Here is a 16,733-nt window from a genome sequence, read left to right as displayed (position 1 = left end):
GGGGGGGGGGGGGGGGGGGGGGGGGGGGGAGTGAATGCCGCTGGCCGTATCAAGGGGGAAAGAGGGGGGCAGCTGCAGTAGCTGTAGCAGCAGGGAGGTGCATAGCTCAGACCTCTCTCCAAAGACTGATGTGCCATTCTCTTGCAGGGAGTGCAGTCACCTGACAGCCTCCAGCCATGCCTTCCAGATGTGCTGCTTCCTGGGCAGCCCTGGCCAATGGCTGGGCACAGAGGGGCATTTCTGCCCAATGCAGGGTCCCTCTAAGGGGCAGTCTCCGCATGGAGCTCCCCGCCAGGTAGGTGGGAGGGCTTTGTCAGCTCTGCATCGGGTCCAATCCTGCCCCTGCCCAGTGCTGCTCCCTCCCCCTTTCACCTCCATGGGCATCATCCCCTACACCTCTTGCACTCCTAACTCACTACTGTGACAGCCCAGCAGGAGGCAATGACACTGGCCTGGACCGTGGTGAGAGCAACGGCATGGCAGGGAGTGAAAGAGGCTAGAGCGAAAAGCTGACAGGACCTGCTGAGAGATTTGATGTGTGATTTGAATGAAGACAGGAGTCAGACCAAGATGTTTGGCCTCAGCAACCTGGAAGAATGGAGATGCCATTTGGCTTAGCTGGGGGAGGCCAGAGGAGGGACGAGTGTGGTGGGGCAGGTGTGAATGGTGACCGAGGGCTCAGCTCTCTGACTAGTCAGGTTTGAGATAGGCTCTGGCATCAGAGGAGAAAAACCACAAATGCAGTAGGACATCTGGAGTTTAGTGGGGAGATCAGAATCACAGACATAACATGAGGATCCAATAGCACAGAGATGGTAAAAACCACAGGACTAGGTGAAAGCACCCAACCTTTGAAAGCTCAGTTTCCTCCTATTGTAAAATAAGAATAAAAACAGTTCTAAGCCCAGAAAGTAGGAGGATAAAGCATCACAATGCAGCCAAGCCCTTAGCACAACATGGCTGTGACTGCTGGTGTCATCGTTCAACTGTGATCCTTCCTCGCCTGGCGCAGTGCTAAGTATTTTACTACATCACTGCTTGTGCTCACAATCAACACGCGAGGTAGATATGATTAACCCCAGGAAAATGAGTGTCTGAGGGGTTAAGTGACTTCCCAAGGTCAGGTAGCTATCAAACGGCAGTGTCAGGAATTAAGCCCAAGCCCATGTTCCTTCCCCCACAACATGCAGCCTGTCCCAGCCCAGTCGGCAGCAGAGAAGTAACCTGGCGAAGGTCGCTCCTGCTCTGGCTCAGACCTCATCCAGCAGGCATCGTGAGGCCTAACAGCAGAGAACTTGGGGAAGAGGGAAGTGTGTGAATCATTCCCTACCCCAGGGTCACAACACAGACAGGAGGACACCCAACACTGTCACCAGCCTCTGCTTGGCTCCAGCTTCACAAAAACCAGACAACACCTGGGCAGCAAGTCTCTGGCATCTCTCAGAAGAGTTTCTGCCTGCGGCTTTCTGACTTAACACTGACCATGTCGTGGCTCTTTAGAGATGGGGCAACAGCCGAGCTTCAGTTGCTTCTCACTACTTCCTACCTCACAGTAAGGAGTTCCCCCAATGAGAAATATTTATTCAACCTAGAGTTTGCCAGGAGAGGCCAGGTCACAGTAGTTGGGAAAGAGGGGCATGAAAGAGACAGAAATTGTAGCACCGGTAAGAAATGGCAGCTCCCCGGGCATGAGGGAAGGTTCCAATCCCCTGCCACGGTCTCGGGCTCCAGCAAAAAACATCTGTGGGCAGCAACAAAGGGGCAAAGGAGCTACTGGTCCCTGGTCCCCTAGAGCACAGCCCTGAAGGGACAATTGATATGATCCCACTTGAGGCTTGAAATATCATTGCATGAAATCTCCATTTTAGACATGAGAAAATGGAGGTTTGCATTTTTAGAAAACACTTTAAATGATGGACCCAGTCAAACAAACCCCAGTCTGCCTAATTTCAAAACTGCATATTCTTCCAAACCCCCCTCACTGCTTCCCTACCACCTGGAGCCCACTCCCCAGGGTGGTACCCACTGCCACTTGTGACAGACTCGCAAGACGACATGTTAGAATGCCAAAAGAAACCTGCTTCCCTATATGCATCACACACACATATACACATGCACACACAATCTTACATTTTTGGTTGCCTACTCGTGGTATAAGAACACTATAAATTTCAAACTCTCCAGAAAGTTGAAATCAAGTTCTTTAAAAACATGATATAAACCCAGTTCACAGATAGTTGATCCTCTGGTAAAAAGTGGGAGGCTTATGTGATATTCACACCAAGAAAATACCACTAAAGAGCAAACATGTCATATTCCTCAAGGACAGGACCAAGAAACATGTGATTGAGTGGGATATTCTTTTTTATAACAGAAGAGAAATTGTATATGATCAAAAGTGTGGGCAGAAACACAGGCAGGCCTAGGTTCATATCACAGCTCTGTCACTGTGGCTTTGTGACTTGTAACAAGAAAGATATATATTCGGTCTTCCTCTAACTTTCTAGGCATACAGCTCCTAAAACCGTTGGGATCTCCAAAGTGACAAGCATCCAGTTTTTCTTATATACTAATGAGATAACTGATGCCGAGGGTTCCTGAACAGCCTCAGGATGGGGGCCGGCTGCCAGAGGAACCAACCAGTGATTAGAGGGTTGGAATTTCTAGCATAAGATCTTGGACACATTCTTTCATTTCTCTGAGCCTCACTTTCCTCATCTGTAAAATGGGGATAATGACACATTTTATGAGAACTGAACATGAGAAGAATAGAAACTACTTTATATTCTCACTCCAAACATTAGACATATGATAATTTTTTAAAAGACAAATGCAAAGTGAGAGTCTGCTGTCGTTTTAAAGCCAGAAGGCCTTTCCATTAGAGGTTTCCATCTCCTTTCAATCAGTCTTTCCAGAGAAATCTGCTCACCTGTTTAGATGCTGCTCCTCTCTTCCAAGAGATCAGCTAAATATATAATGCAGGCACAAGGACAGCTGGGAAAGACTGTTGCATAAAACCAGAACTGTCATCACACCCTTTCCAGCCACATTTCCACCTGCTCAGTGACAGAGCCTAGCAGAGACACTGATGGAAACTTCAGCATTGCATTTTTCCCCCTAAGTGGAAAGCAGTTTGGCCGTGAAAACCACTTCTTTGCTAAAATGAAACAAGCAGATAGACATGCCAGACAGAGTGACTTCTTGCCCTGATCCAAGTGGTGCAAAAGTGTTTGCTGAACAGAAAACTCTGGGCCCCGATTGCACCCTACAGGCCAACGAAGGGTCAGCCTGGCTTGTCCTCAAAGGGACAGGTGACGTGGACGGCTCCAAATGTTGTTTGGAAAACAGCTCATTTCCAAACTGCAGATGTGCCTAGGTTCAAAAATTAAACCAGTAACAGAAATGCACATAGTGTGATTTGACTGGGGGCAGGGGGGGCAATCTCGGTGCACACATGGCAATCTGAGCACAGACAAAGGGCACACCCAAGATGTTAACCTCAGCACCCTGGGGTGTGGAGAGCAGTAGGTAACTGTGTTTTCATTCTAAGACTTTGAATCACCTTTATTTGGTGCAACAAGCATGTGTGACTTCTGGAATTCATTCTTAAAGCAGCGGAACTCTATGTGTCAGAGGCAGAAATTACTCATTTGTAAGGCCTGGATTTATGGGAAACAAAACCTTCCTTGGGAAATTAGTGTACCACCTGCTGTAAGAAGAGACCCCTGGAATTTCAAAGTTCATGCAGAAGATTTCTCTGAACTGCCTCAAACATAGGACATTGTGCCATACCACAGGCAGTTAGATATAGCACAGCTAAAAAATGGCACATGGCAATAGAATGAAAGGGACCAACAGTGCAAAAGGCACGGGGGCTAAAACCCCATTCACATCCCGGTTCTGGGTTCACGTCCCAGCCCACTTTGACAAGGTGCTCAGCAGCCTGAGTACAGTTGCCTGCTCGGAAAAGAGGGGATAATCACACCTATCTTGCAACAACTAGCAGGGTGCCTGATGCAGAAAGCATGCTCCGTACATGGCAATGGTGGTGGCATTTGTTGAAGTAATTAATGGAACATCAGATGGTGACCTCGACTGTCTACCTAGTTTAGAAACTCCTACGAAATAAAGACACCGCTTCTTTTTCTGAACCCATGAAATGTTCACTTTATTCTTCAAATGGGGCAGAAATTAGATTTTCAATACATCCTGATTGAAATACTGACCAACACCTAACTTGAGCCTGACTATATAAACTTACCAAAAACTCAAGGAGGAAAGACAAAATTTGTTACTCTTATTGGAGATGCCATCCAACTCACAAGGTATGCTTAATATGGCCCTCAGAACTTATATTTGCTCTTTATTTCTTTAAAAAGCTTATTTTGTCATATTACATAAGTAACATGTGTTCACTACAGGAAAAAATCCATTTTTACATTTTTATGCCCCTATTGTACATACGCCAGACTCTTGCAAATCAAGGAATAGGTGAAGGGTATAAATCTCAACCCAGCCAACAAGCCATACGATAATCCATTACACTTCTAGAGAGCTTAGATTCTCTCAAAGGTGTGTGCTCTCTCACTTGATCCATGAACTACTCAAGAAGCCAGGCAACCATCCAAGAAGAGAGGATCTGACGATAACAGCAGTTAACGTTGACTGGAGGCTTCCTAAGTGCTGGGCACTACTGTGAGCATTTTACCAGCTCTGATCCATTTCACCCTCCTTGCCATTCTGCACAAGAGGGAGCTCAGTTTCCCATCTTACAAAACCCACAGAAACAGGAAGCAGTTTTAGCGTTGCCAAGGGCTGAGGGGAGAGGAAAGTAGCTGCTAATGGGTACAGGATTTCTTTTAGGGGTGATGAAAATATTCTGGAGTTACATGGTGGTGATAGTTGCACAAGTTTGTGAATACAGTGAGAACCACTGAATTGCTTACTTGAATTGTACAGCATGTAAGTTATATCTGTATTTTTAAAAATTCAAATACATAAGTTCAGAGCACAGAAAGTGAGGGTCACCCTCCCACAGCCTCAGCCTCCTGCCCCAACCCCTGTCTCTTCACCACCATCCCAGGACTCTTCTTCCAGGCCATATACTTGTCCATGTATTTACATGCACAGGTACATACACATTCATGTACTCTTACCAATTCTGCTTTTTATGAACCATAAACAGCACACCACACTGTGGGGTGACCTTCCACTCCGCACCAGGCCTTGGTGCTCGTGGCCTCCAGCACATACAGACCAGCCCCATTCTCTATCCCAGCTGCACTGCAGGATCAGACTACAATCTATTCCAGTCTTTTATTGATCCCAACTGAAGCACTTAAATACCACAGTCCACGGCCTTGCACCTGTCTGTGTACACATGTAAATATTCCTTGAAATGGACTCCTAGAAATGGCACTGCTCGTTCAAAGGGGATGCAGTTCAAATTTCAGTAGCTGATGAATTCTCACGGAACATTCATGACCTTGAGCAGCCACCCCACTTCCCAGGGCCTCAGCCTCCTCATTTTATCAAACCAAGCAGAAGACTTTCTAAGTCAGGTTCAGTTCTAACATTCATTTTTTAAACACCGGGATCCAGAGGAAACATGACCAGGTGCTAAGCGGAGCTGGGTAAACACACAAACCTGAGTTCAGAGCAGACAGTCACCCCATCCAGGGGGCCTGGCTGGGAAAGCTCAGAAAAGCAAGCAGAAGGAGGAAGATTTCAAAGGCTGAAAGGCACTCAAAGAAACAACAAGACCTCAAGCTGAACAGTAAGGGCACAGACACCCGTGCCCATGTGAGAGGAGAGAGGACTCAGAAGGAAAAGGCAGGTCATCCACACAGGTCTATGCTTTGTGAAGGGACTTTTACAGCCGACGAGCAACACCAGTTGGTACCTCAAGCAGGGTGGGAAGGAAGCCCAAAGCCTGGGATACAAAGGCAGTCAGCGAAAGCCAGTCATTCCAAAGATTGAGGATAAGAAAGACGATTTGCAAGGAGGAGAGGTTAAAAAATAAAATAAAATAAACCACACAATTAATGTTGAAAATCTGAAATCTGTCCCTGCTCCAGGGACCTGCAAGAAGAACAGTGTCAAGGCTGAAAGGCAGGTGCCTACAGCACAGGCAGGAAAAGAAAAATCATCAACACTGAAATTCAAGGTAATGGCAAATTCTAATGTTGCAAGGGGGAAAAAAAGATAGGTTTATAAAAGAAATCATGTTGAAAGCCCACTTCCCTTATGAATTCTAAAGAATGCCACAGGGTTAGATCACAACGGCCAGAGGAAAGGGGTCACAGAAAAGCATTCAAGAAGTGTCAATGTGGCAGCAGCCTCCTAAGGGGACAGAAGAGGAGAACCAGGGAAAGTGGACGCTCAGCAGGAGGAGTGAAGGTCCGAGCAGCTGCAATCACTGGGTCAGAGGGAGACGCAGCAGAGAGGCAGGAGGCAAAGGCTCTCAAAGTGGGGGACAGTAAGACAGCGGGGCATGTCCATGTGGTGGGGCCCCGGGCAGAGAGGTCCATTAGATCAGCATGGCTTTAAGGGTGGACCGTGGACTAACCTCATCAAAATCATTCAGGGAGGATTGGGATGGGAGGGGAAACCCATTAAAATGCAGATTCCTGGGCCCCAGTTCCCAGAAATTGATTCGGTGGGCCTGAGGGGAGGGCCAAAAACTGCATTTTAATAAATACCCAGTGTTATGTCAATGAATATTACAGTTCAAGAAACAGTGCATTAGTGATGCAAAAATGTCCTAATGACAAACTAGGAAATGGGACAACAACCGTATCCAAGGGCTCTCCTCCAAGGGCCACACACAACCCTCTAGGGCTGGCTTTAATCTCACTCCTCAGCACCCCAAGAGCCTCCACAGGCTTGGCGCCTTGTCAAAGCTGTTGGGAGCCTCTTTAGGGGGTGGAGAGGCAGAGACACTGCCTCCACACCCAGCATAATGAGGGCTTGTTCCAGCTGGAAGAGAGAACTCCACTGTAGCCAGCGACCACGCAAGCCAGCAGGGCCAATGCTGCCTCCTCCCAAAGACAGGGCAGAGCGACCAGGTGGCCCGGACACGATCACATTGTATTTTGAACAATTCCATGAATACCTGGAAGCTGAGTGCGTTTTTTTCACCACATGAGAAAGAGACCTTGACATATTTGGAACGATGGGATAATAAACGGCAAAACAGAGGCTATTTCTACAACTGCAACAACTTCCCAGAAAATCTTAATTGTATCTAGGAGCCCAAAGTAAGGAAGATCTAGAAGAAGCAAAGGACAGGATAGAAAGGAAGAGGAATCTGGGGAGGGACCTGTAACATTCCCAGCCGAAGGGCTGAGTCCACCACTCTATCTGCTGCTGGAATGTCTCCTGTCTGCTTACGGAAGTCTCTTTGTACTTGACTGTTAACAGCGTGGGAGAGTGACATAAGACAGAAGTCCTCCTCCTACGGAGATTCAAGAAAATTGCCCAAGGGAGGCCGGAAGTCTTCTAGGGTGTCTGATTATATATTAGGTAAAAAAAAAAAAAACAACTCTCCATACTTGGCACCTTTAACTGAGAAGATGTCCGATGTGGAAACTAACTCCCAAGTCTTCACAAGTCTCACGTGACATGGGCAGATGGAAAGTATTTCCTCCATCTTAGTTACTAAGACAGAAAAGCAGAGAAAGGTCACCTCATCTGGTCTCCCAGTATATGAATATGGGGCAGGGCCCTGGACCCACAGGGGGCAGAACCCAGGAGGCCACTGCCTTCAGAGCACTTATACCTGGTTAAAGAGAATGAATAAGGAGAATTTCTGCAGGTAACACCTGCTACATGAAATATAAACCACAGACAGTGCCTTGGGGAGCGTGGGCCTCTCTGGGACCTCAAGGACACTGAGAACTGACTGACATGAAGCTTGGTCATGGAACTACCACATTAGAGAACATCCTGGCAAAGGGAATGGCAAGTGCTATGACCACCAGGGAGCTTCGTCCAGGAACAGAGGCCTGTGGCACAATAAGCAAGGAGCATAGTGACAGGTAAGATTGGTAAGGCAGATGTCGCAGGTCATACAGGGTCTCACAAGCCATGGGCGAAATTTACAGCTTATCCTCATGAGGAGGCAAAGTCAATGAAGGCTTTTAAGCAGGAAGTCACGTGATATCATCTGTTCATTTTCGTATTGTTAAACCACTCAGGCTGCCCTGTGAAGAATGGACTGCAAAGGAGCATGACCGGAAGGGAGGAGACCAGTTAGCAGCTACCACAGCACTCCAGGCAAGAGACAGCAGTGGCCAGACCCAGGCTGGTAGCAGTGAAGACAGCCAGAAATGGCTGGTCATCTTTGGGCTGTATTTGGGAGCTGGCAGGACTTGCTAATAGATTGGAAATGAGAGGTAAAGTATATAGAGAAATAAAGAATGACTCCCAGATTTCTGGTTTGAGCAACCAGGTGGTGGCATTTACTAAGATGGGTGTGGTAGGCTGAATGGCTCCTAAAGATATCCACGCTACAAAGATGCTGTGAACGTTACCTCACATAGAAAAAGGGACTCTGCAAATGTGATTAGAGTTACAGACCTTGAGAGGGGGAGAGTATCCTGGATCACATGCATAAGCCCAATCTAATCCCATGACATTAGCCCTTAAAAGCAGAGACTCCTCTCTGGCTGGAGGCAGAAGAGGTGGCAGAAGTCAGATTCCAAGTGTGAAAAGGATTCAGTGTGCCACTGATGGTTCTGGGACAGAGGCGCCATGTGCAGGGACTGGAGAGAGGCCTCTAGAGCTGAGGGCAGTCTCTGGCTAAGAGCTGGCCAAGAAATGGGAACTTAGTCCTATAGCCACCTGGAACTGAATTTTGCCAACACCTAAATGAGCAAGGAAAGATTCTCCCCTAGAGCCACCAAAAAGAAACACGGTCTTTTTTTTTTTCCTTTTTGTCTTTTTTTTTACTGACTGGTAACGGGATCATAACCCTCGGTTTTGGGCCCGCACCACGCTCAGCCAGTGAGCGGGAACCGGTCTCCACATGGGATCCGAACCCTCGGCGGGAGCGCCGCACTCTCCAGTGCGCCACGGGGCCAGCCCCCAAGAAACACAGTCTTGTCAACACCCTAAGTTTAGCTCATGAGACCCACGTGGGACTTCTGACCTCCAGACCTAGAATATACTAAATTGGTGTTGTTTTAAGGCACTAAGTTTCTCACCGTTTCTTACCACAGCAAGTGAAACGAACACAATAGGGAAGACTAGGGAAGGATTAAAGGTCCGGTGGGGAAAGCAAGTGCTCTGTTTTAGCTATCATAAATCCAAGTACAAGAGGCAAGTGGCAGTGGCAGTGGCTGTGGGCATCCAGAACTAAGCACAGAGGTCAGGGGCCACCTCTGCCTCTTCCACCGTGATTCCCAGTAGGATGTAAGCCCCACATACTCAGAAATGTGGGACTTGCGTCTTGCTCCCCATCTTAAGCTGGTAGCCAACTTATGAACTGGCACACAGCAGGTGCACTATAAACAACTGGTGAATGAATGTTGATTGTCCCCTCTATAACAAAAAAAAAGCTCTCAGGAAATAATCAGAGTGAAGAGACAACTACAGAATGGGAGAAAATATGTGCAAACCATACATTGATAAGGGGTTAATATCCAAAGTATAAAAGGAACTCAACTCAATAGCAAGAAAACAACCTGATTAAAAAATGGGCAGGGGACCTGAATAGACATTTTTCAAAAGAAGATAAACAAATGGCCAACAGGTATATGAAAAAATGCTGAACATCACTGATCAGGGAAATGCAAATTAAAACTGTAAGATATTGGCTTGCACCTGTCAGAATGGCTATCATAAAAAAAACAATAGAGAAGTGTTGGCAAGGATGTGGAAGAAAGGGATCCTTGCACACTGCTGGTGGGAATGTAAACCAGTACAGCCATTATGGAGGGTCCTCAAAAAATTAAAAATAGAACTATCATATAATCCAACAATCCCACTACTGGGTACATATCCAAAGGAAATTAAATCAGTATGTCAAAGAGATATCTGTACTCCCATGCTCATGGTAGTATTCACAGTAGTCAAGAAATGAAATCAACCTAAGTGTCCATCAATGGATTAATGAATAAAGAAAATGTGGTATATACACAATGGAATACTATTCTGCCTTTAAAAAGAAGGAAATCCTGTCATTTACAACAACTTGGATAAACCTGGAGGATATTATGCTAAGTCAAGTAAGACAAATACTGCATGATCTCATTTATATGTGCAATCTATAAAAGTCAAGCTCACAGAAGCAGAGAACAACGGTGGTTGCTAGTGGCTGGGGGAGGAATAGAGAGATGTTGGTCAAAGGGTACAAAGTTTCAGTTAGATGGATGAAGAAATTCCGGAGATTTAAAGTACAGCACAGTGACTGTAGTTAATAATACTATATTGGTTGCTTGAAAATTGCTAAGAGATCAGATCTTAAATTTTCTCACCCCCAAGAAAAGAATAAATATGTGAGGTTATGATATGTTAATTAGCTTGACTTAATCATTTCACAGTGTATACAGATATAAAAATACCAGTATCAGTCTGTTTCTGTTGCTTATAACAGAATAATTGAAACTGGGTGACTTATGAAGAAATAGAATTTATTTCTTACAGTTTCAGAGGCTGGGAAGTCCAAAGTCCAGGGAACAATCTGGTGAGGGCCTCGGTGGTGGTGGCTCTACAGGGACATGGGGTGTCACATGGCAAATACGGCAGGAGAAAGAGAGTAACTCCTCATTCACTCTCATAACCACGCCCATTACTCCATGAGTGGATCGATCCATTCCTAAGGGCACAGTCCTCACAAATCAATCACCTCCTAAAGGCCTTGCCTTTCAATGACCATAATGGGATTTCCCACCTTCTTAATGTTGTCACAGTGGGGATCAAGTTTCTAGTACATGAAACTTGGGGAACACATTCAACCCCTATCAATATCTTAATAAAAATAGCCAAAAAAGTCGCAGTCCACACACCTGCCACTCATTGTCACATTTCCTTGCTCCCATGTACAGCCAACCTCCTGGAAGGAGCCGTATCCACTTGCTAGCTCTAACTCCTCTCCTCTTCACCACTCTGCTTTCGCACCAGCGGTTTCCTGGGACGTCACCAGCGGTTGCCACTAGACTCCTGAGAAGACCAACCGCCCCCTCTCACTTGCCCCTTCAGCAGCATATGGCACAGCTGATCTCTCTCTCCTTCTCCTTTCAGCACATTCTTCACTTAACTCTCAGGGACCCATACTCTCAGCTTCCTCCCTTCCTCCCTGGTCAGTCCTTCTCCACCTCTTGGGCCGGTACCTCCTTTTTTCTACACCTGATCCTGGAGCTAGGTCCTGGTCTATCTACACTTGTTCTCTTGGAGATGTTATCCAGTCTTGGGGCTTTATATACCCTGATATACCCAGCCTGTATTTCCGACTGAGGTGTCTCCTCTTCTAAACTCCCCATGCACACATCTCTTTCCTGTCTCTTCCTAGATTTCCAGATACCTCAAACTCACCATGTCCACACCAGAACATTTGATTAGCCCCACAAAGCCATCCCTTCCTGGTTAATGGCCACTCCATCCTCTCGTGGCTTGGGACATGCCTTGGAACCATCTCTTCTTACTGCTCTCACTCACACCTCACAACCCATGTTCCTGGGAATCCTTTCCACTCCAGCTTCCACATAAGCCCGGGGTCCAGCCACTTCTTACCACCTTCACTGCCCACCCCGGTCCCAGCCACCATCACCTCTCTTCTGGATTCCTGTAACAACCATCTGACTCCTCTCTCTGCTTCCTGGCTTGCCCCTAGCTCCAGTCTCCATACAGCAGCCAAAGCAAACCTCTGAAAAACAAAGTCACATGATATCCCTCCTCTGCTCAAAGTCTTCCAGAGGCTCCCCATCTTGCTCAGAGAAAACGACATCCTCCCTGCAATGGCTCACGAGGCCCTGGGGGATCTGACCCACCTCCTCCTCGCCACCTCCTTGATGTTCCTCAGATGCACCAGGCACACCCCCAGGCCATGACTTGAAACCCACAAGGCCAGTCGCCCTGCTCCAGGTCTGTGCTCAGGCATCACCTCCCAGTGAAGCTCACCCTGACCTACTTAAAGTCATCACCTCCCCACACTTCTGACCTCTTAATCCGTTCTACTTTTACTTTTCTTCAGTGGCAATTATCACCACCCGCCATGCAACACGTCATCTGCTTATCCTATCTGTTGATCATTGTCTGTCTCCTCCAACTAGAAGGTAACTCCACTAGGGCAGGACTCTATCTGTTTTGTTCACTGTTAGCCCAAATGCCTAGAACAGTATGTGGCTCGTGACAGACACTCCATACGTATTTATTAAAGTGAGGTAAATGCCTAGTCATCAACAGTTATGACCCAAGCAACCATTTCTCACCGCCTCTGAATCTCTCATCTCAGCATTTACCTGGCACATGGTAGAGGGATAGAGAACAGCTGCGAAATGAACAGAAGAACAATCGTCTGGAATTTCCAGGCCCTCAAAAATGACCCAAAGACCCACATACCAAAGACTTCTCCTCCTGGATCTGGAAATTCCTCAAACTCAACACATGGGTCCACCCCCAACTCTGACATAGGGGCTGGCAGTCCAGATCATGAAAAAGATGGCCTGGGATGAAGGAATGAAGTTTATCAAGCTGGTGCTAACGGGGATCTGATGAGCAACCAGACAGCTGGAGGAGGCAGCTGTTCCCTCGCTGTGGGCACCACGCCGCTTGAAGAGGCTGCTGGCGGCCCACCCGAGGCTCCCCGTGGCTGGGCGCCCAGAGCGTCTCCAGTGGCTGCTGCCTCTCAGAGGTGCGAGCCAGAGAAGCAGAGCTTCCACTGTGACACATGGCACTGAGAGAGGCTGCCAGTACCAGCGGGAGGCAGTGCTAAGGTAGGTGACGGAGGGCACCCCACACGGACAGGGGCAAGACATGAGGGGCACTGGCTGGACCAGGAAATGAGCACCTGTTCACAGAACGCTGGCCATCATAGGCGATGGGCTGCTCGCTCTGTCACTGTTATTACTGTTACAGCAAGTGCTTCCTATTAACAAAGTACCGCACACCACCTCATCTAATTCTCTCATCAGCCCTTCAAGTAGGGATAGTCCCCATTTTGCAGACAGGAAAACGGAATTCGTGAGAGGTCAGGAAGCCAGCTGATGGTGCAGAGGGGCTGTGCCTCAGAGTTCCAGTGATCAGAGAAGGCCACCAGGTGGGAGCCCAGACCAGACCCCCTTGGCAACTCCCAGTTTTCCAGCTCACACTCAGGAAGCTCAAATGCCTTTGCGAGGGGGTAGGGGTGTGGGGTGTAATAGTTTCCTTTAAATCTGCCACTTTTAGATTTGAGGATGTGGCTTGTGGACTCAGTTTTCTTTGTCCTCAATTCTGTTTGCAGAAACCCTATGGATTTGGGGGAATCCTGGTAAGGGCAGAAGAGATTATTTGTGGCGATAAGCTGGGCTTGGGAGGATACTGCCATTTTCTTTCAAAGAAATTAGTTACAGGCTGGCTGGTTAGCTCAGTTGGTTACAGTATGGTACTAATAACACCAAGGTCAAGGGTTCAGATCCCCATACTGGCCATTGGCCAAAAAAAAAAAAGAGAAATTAAGTATAAATTCTTACATTCCTGTGAGGCAAAGTCTTCTGCAACAAGAAGTTCACATCATTAAAAGCCCTAAACAGCAGTCCATTGAAGGTCAATGATATCAATGGCCACAATAGCAGTGACATTTAATGAGCACTGTTTTAAGTCCTTGCCACACATTATCTCCTTTAAACCTGAGAAAAGCTCTTTGAGGCAGGAACTACTATCATCCCCACATTATAGGTGATCAACATGAGGCATGGACCAGTTGGGCACTTCACTGGAGGACAGGAAGCCAGCAACTGGCAGAGCTGAGATGACTCCCACCTGGGCAGTATGACTTGAGACTACGCTACAGACCAAACGTGATCTTGGCAGTGTCCTGTACATACTGGCCACGTGGCCTGCAGCCCTGAGAGCAGGTCCCTGGAGGTCAGGTGGGGTACACTCTGGGAGCTCTGAGAAGGAGCAGCCAGCAGCCCTCTGTTGTGCCATCCTCCCCAGTACCCTGCGGCTGGATGAGTAATCGCGTCTCCCAGGTCAGTGATCCCTGCACCAGCCCAGGCAGACTACAGACAGCTGGGTTTGTCCTGGAATACTACCAAGCCACCAGCCACACCAATGGACACAGACCAGGCTCTTTTAGAAAATCCCTGTTTGTCTTTCTGCCCTGAGCTCGAATGTCACCTCCTTCAGGAAGCCTGCCCTGAGCTACCCAACACATCCCATCTCGCTGTTCTCTGAACTCCACATGTGGGGCAGTTACAACCCAGTGCTACAAAACTGTCTGTGCACAGATCGGTCTGCATTTCACCTCTGGCACAAAAGTGAGTGCTTACAGAATGGAAACAAATAACAGCCTGCTCCCAAACACAACCGAGGATGTATGTCAAGCCCTGTGTTGTTCCTTAGAGAGCCTGCACCCAGGGGAGCAAATGAGCATGTGGTACCTAAAGGGCATAATCTGGGTGTGGCACCCAGACATGTCCCCTCCTACACTGACTCTGGACCTGGCCGTGTGACCTGCTCCAGTCCATGGGCCTTAAGCAAATGTGAGACAAGGAGAGGTTCGATAAGCCTTGCACCTGGCCATGTCCTTTGTTAATGCTCCCTCTTAGGGCTCAGAGACCGCCATGATATGAATAAGCCCAAGCTAGCCACATGGAGATGCCATGTGAAGGAGAATTGCCAGAGCCATGGACCCAGACACAACAACCTTAGTTGAGTTGTCCCTGACAGCCCCTGTCATTTCAGCCATAGGCTAAGGCCTCAGACATCATGGTGCAGGGGTCACCATTCCATGCTGTGTCCTGCCTGAATTTCTTACTCACAGAATTGTAAGTAAATAAAATGGTGACAGTTAAGCCAAGTTTTGGGGTGATTTGTTAAGCAAAAAGTTAATGGAAACATTTTTACACCTTCAGAGACAATTATGTAGACCCATCCTGGTACTTCCCAGGTACTTAATCAAATGTTCCTACAGAATACTGTGTACTAGTCACTGTTCTGGACACTAAGTTTTGGCAGAGAATGGAACAGACAAAGCCCATACCCCCAAGGACCTTAGTTCTAGTGGGGGAGTCAGACAGCCCAACAAGTAAATGTATTTCTATGTCAAATAATGCTAAGTGCTACACAGAATAATAAAGCAGTGTCAGGGATGCTATTCTAGATAGGACAACCTCTTGATAAAGTGACATGTAAAGGAGACCTACAGGAAGAGAGGAAGAAAGCCATGCAAAGATCAGGAAGAAGATCCCCAGGCAGAATGGACAGCAAGAAGGAGGACCTGAGACTGAAACACGACAAAGAGCAAGGAGTGGAGGTGTCTGGGGAAGAGGGGGTAGGAAACAGAGGGGAAGAGGAGGCCAGGGCCAGATTGTCGGGGGATGTGAGGGCCATGCTCAGGGCATAATTGTGCCCCAAGTATGAAGGGAAGCCTTAGAGGCTGGAGGGCCAAACAGGGACATGGCCTGAAAGGAAGCCACACAGGAGAGTGGGCACAGCCAGAGTGGAAGCAGGGGGACAGAGAGGAGGCTGCTGTGACAACGCAAGCATGGAGACTGGGGAGGCAGGAGGCTGAGCTGGAGGGGAAGGGTATCTCAGCCAGGTTCCCATTGCAATCCCATCCTGCTAGACAACTCACAGTGGATTATCTACCTTTCTCTGGGATAAAAATTAGATTTAATGTTACTCTTGTACAACTGCAGGGTTGGAATAGGAAACACGTGTGGCTGCCATCACAGCTGGTTTTCTTTTTTTAAGACACACTCCAACAGCACCTCCAAAGCACACCACGTAAGGAACCCAACCTAAAGGAAAACAAACCTAGTCTGGAGGCCACTTGGAAGTGGGACTTTTTAAACCTTAAGTGAGGCTGAAAATAAACTGAATGATATTGTAATGCTTGGCTGGTTAATGCCACTTTCAAGTGTGGCCCCTGCTGAGCATTTTGTAAATGGAACATGGAACTGACAGCTCTCTGGGATGAAATGCTGCACCTGTGTCAGTCACAGTCGCTGGCTCCTCTCATTACAAATTACTGCTCATGTGAGTCTCATTTATTGGCTTCATCTGGAAGAGGAGCTGCTCTAAGTTGGAAGATATTTTTACTCATAAAATCATTTTCAGGGAAAAGCAGAAGAAAACAGACTGTGCAAGCCCTAGGAAAATTAAGTAAAGGCAGATAGACTGAAGAAAGAATATACCCCAATAAGAATAAGTTTTGTTGAAAAACGCAATACGTGGATTTCTGGTCTTGTCCGTTTATCTCCCACATCTTTCCCAAGTCCTTTGAATTTCTTTTAATTCACCATCTCCATCTCAAGTGCCAACCACCATCCCTGGCTTGGACCACTACTGTAGCAGCCACCCGGTCACCCCAAACAGCCTGTGCCTTCCTGAATTCTCTCTCCACAGTGCAGGGAAGGTGACCAATCTAAAATGCAGAAATGCTCCTGTCAGCCCATTTATTATTCTTCAAAGCTGTTCCATTTTTCTTGGAATAAAGATTGTCAGGCTAGGACTCAGACCCTTCAAGCCCATTGTGCAGACTGGGTCACAGACCCCTCACATACAGGTCATGAGCTAGGTAATTGGGA

The 16,733-nt window shown here is 47.4% G+C and overlaps 1 protein-coding gene across 1 annotated transcript in view; it reads right to left on the bottom strand.

Annotated features, from left to right (window-relative positions):
* The window catches only part of LOC103607302 (sorting nexin-29), a gene marked incomplete at its 3' end in the record, with an annotated part of 379,169 nt that overhangs the window by 125,691 nt on the left and 236,745 nt on the right, over positions 1–16,733 (bottom strand). The gene's annotated exons all lie outside the window — the stretch shown is intronic.

Source organism: Galeopterus variegatus, unplaced genomic scaffold (assembly GCF_000696425.1).
Source record: "Galeopterus variegatus unplaced genomic scaffold, G_variegatus-3.0.2 Scaffold150, whole genome shotgun sequence".
Taxonomy (NCBI): domain Eukaryota; kingdom Metazoa; phylum Chordata; class Mammalia; order Dermoptera; family Cynocephalidae; genus Galeopterus; species Galeopterus variegatus.
The sequence above is the reverse complement of the archived record's forward strand: the minus strand, read 5'-3'. Positions and strand labels throughout refer to the sequence as shown.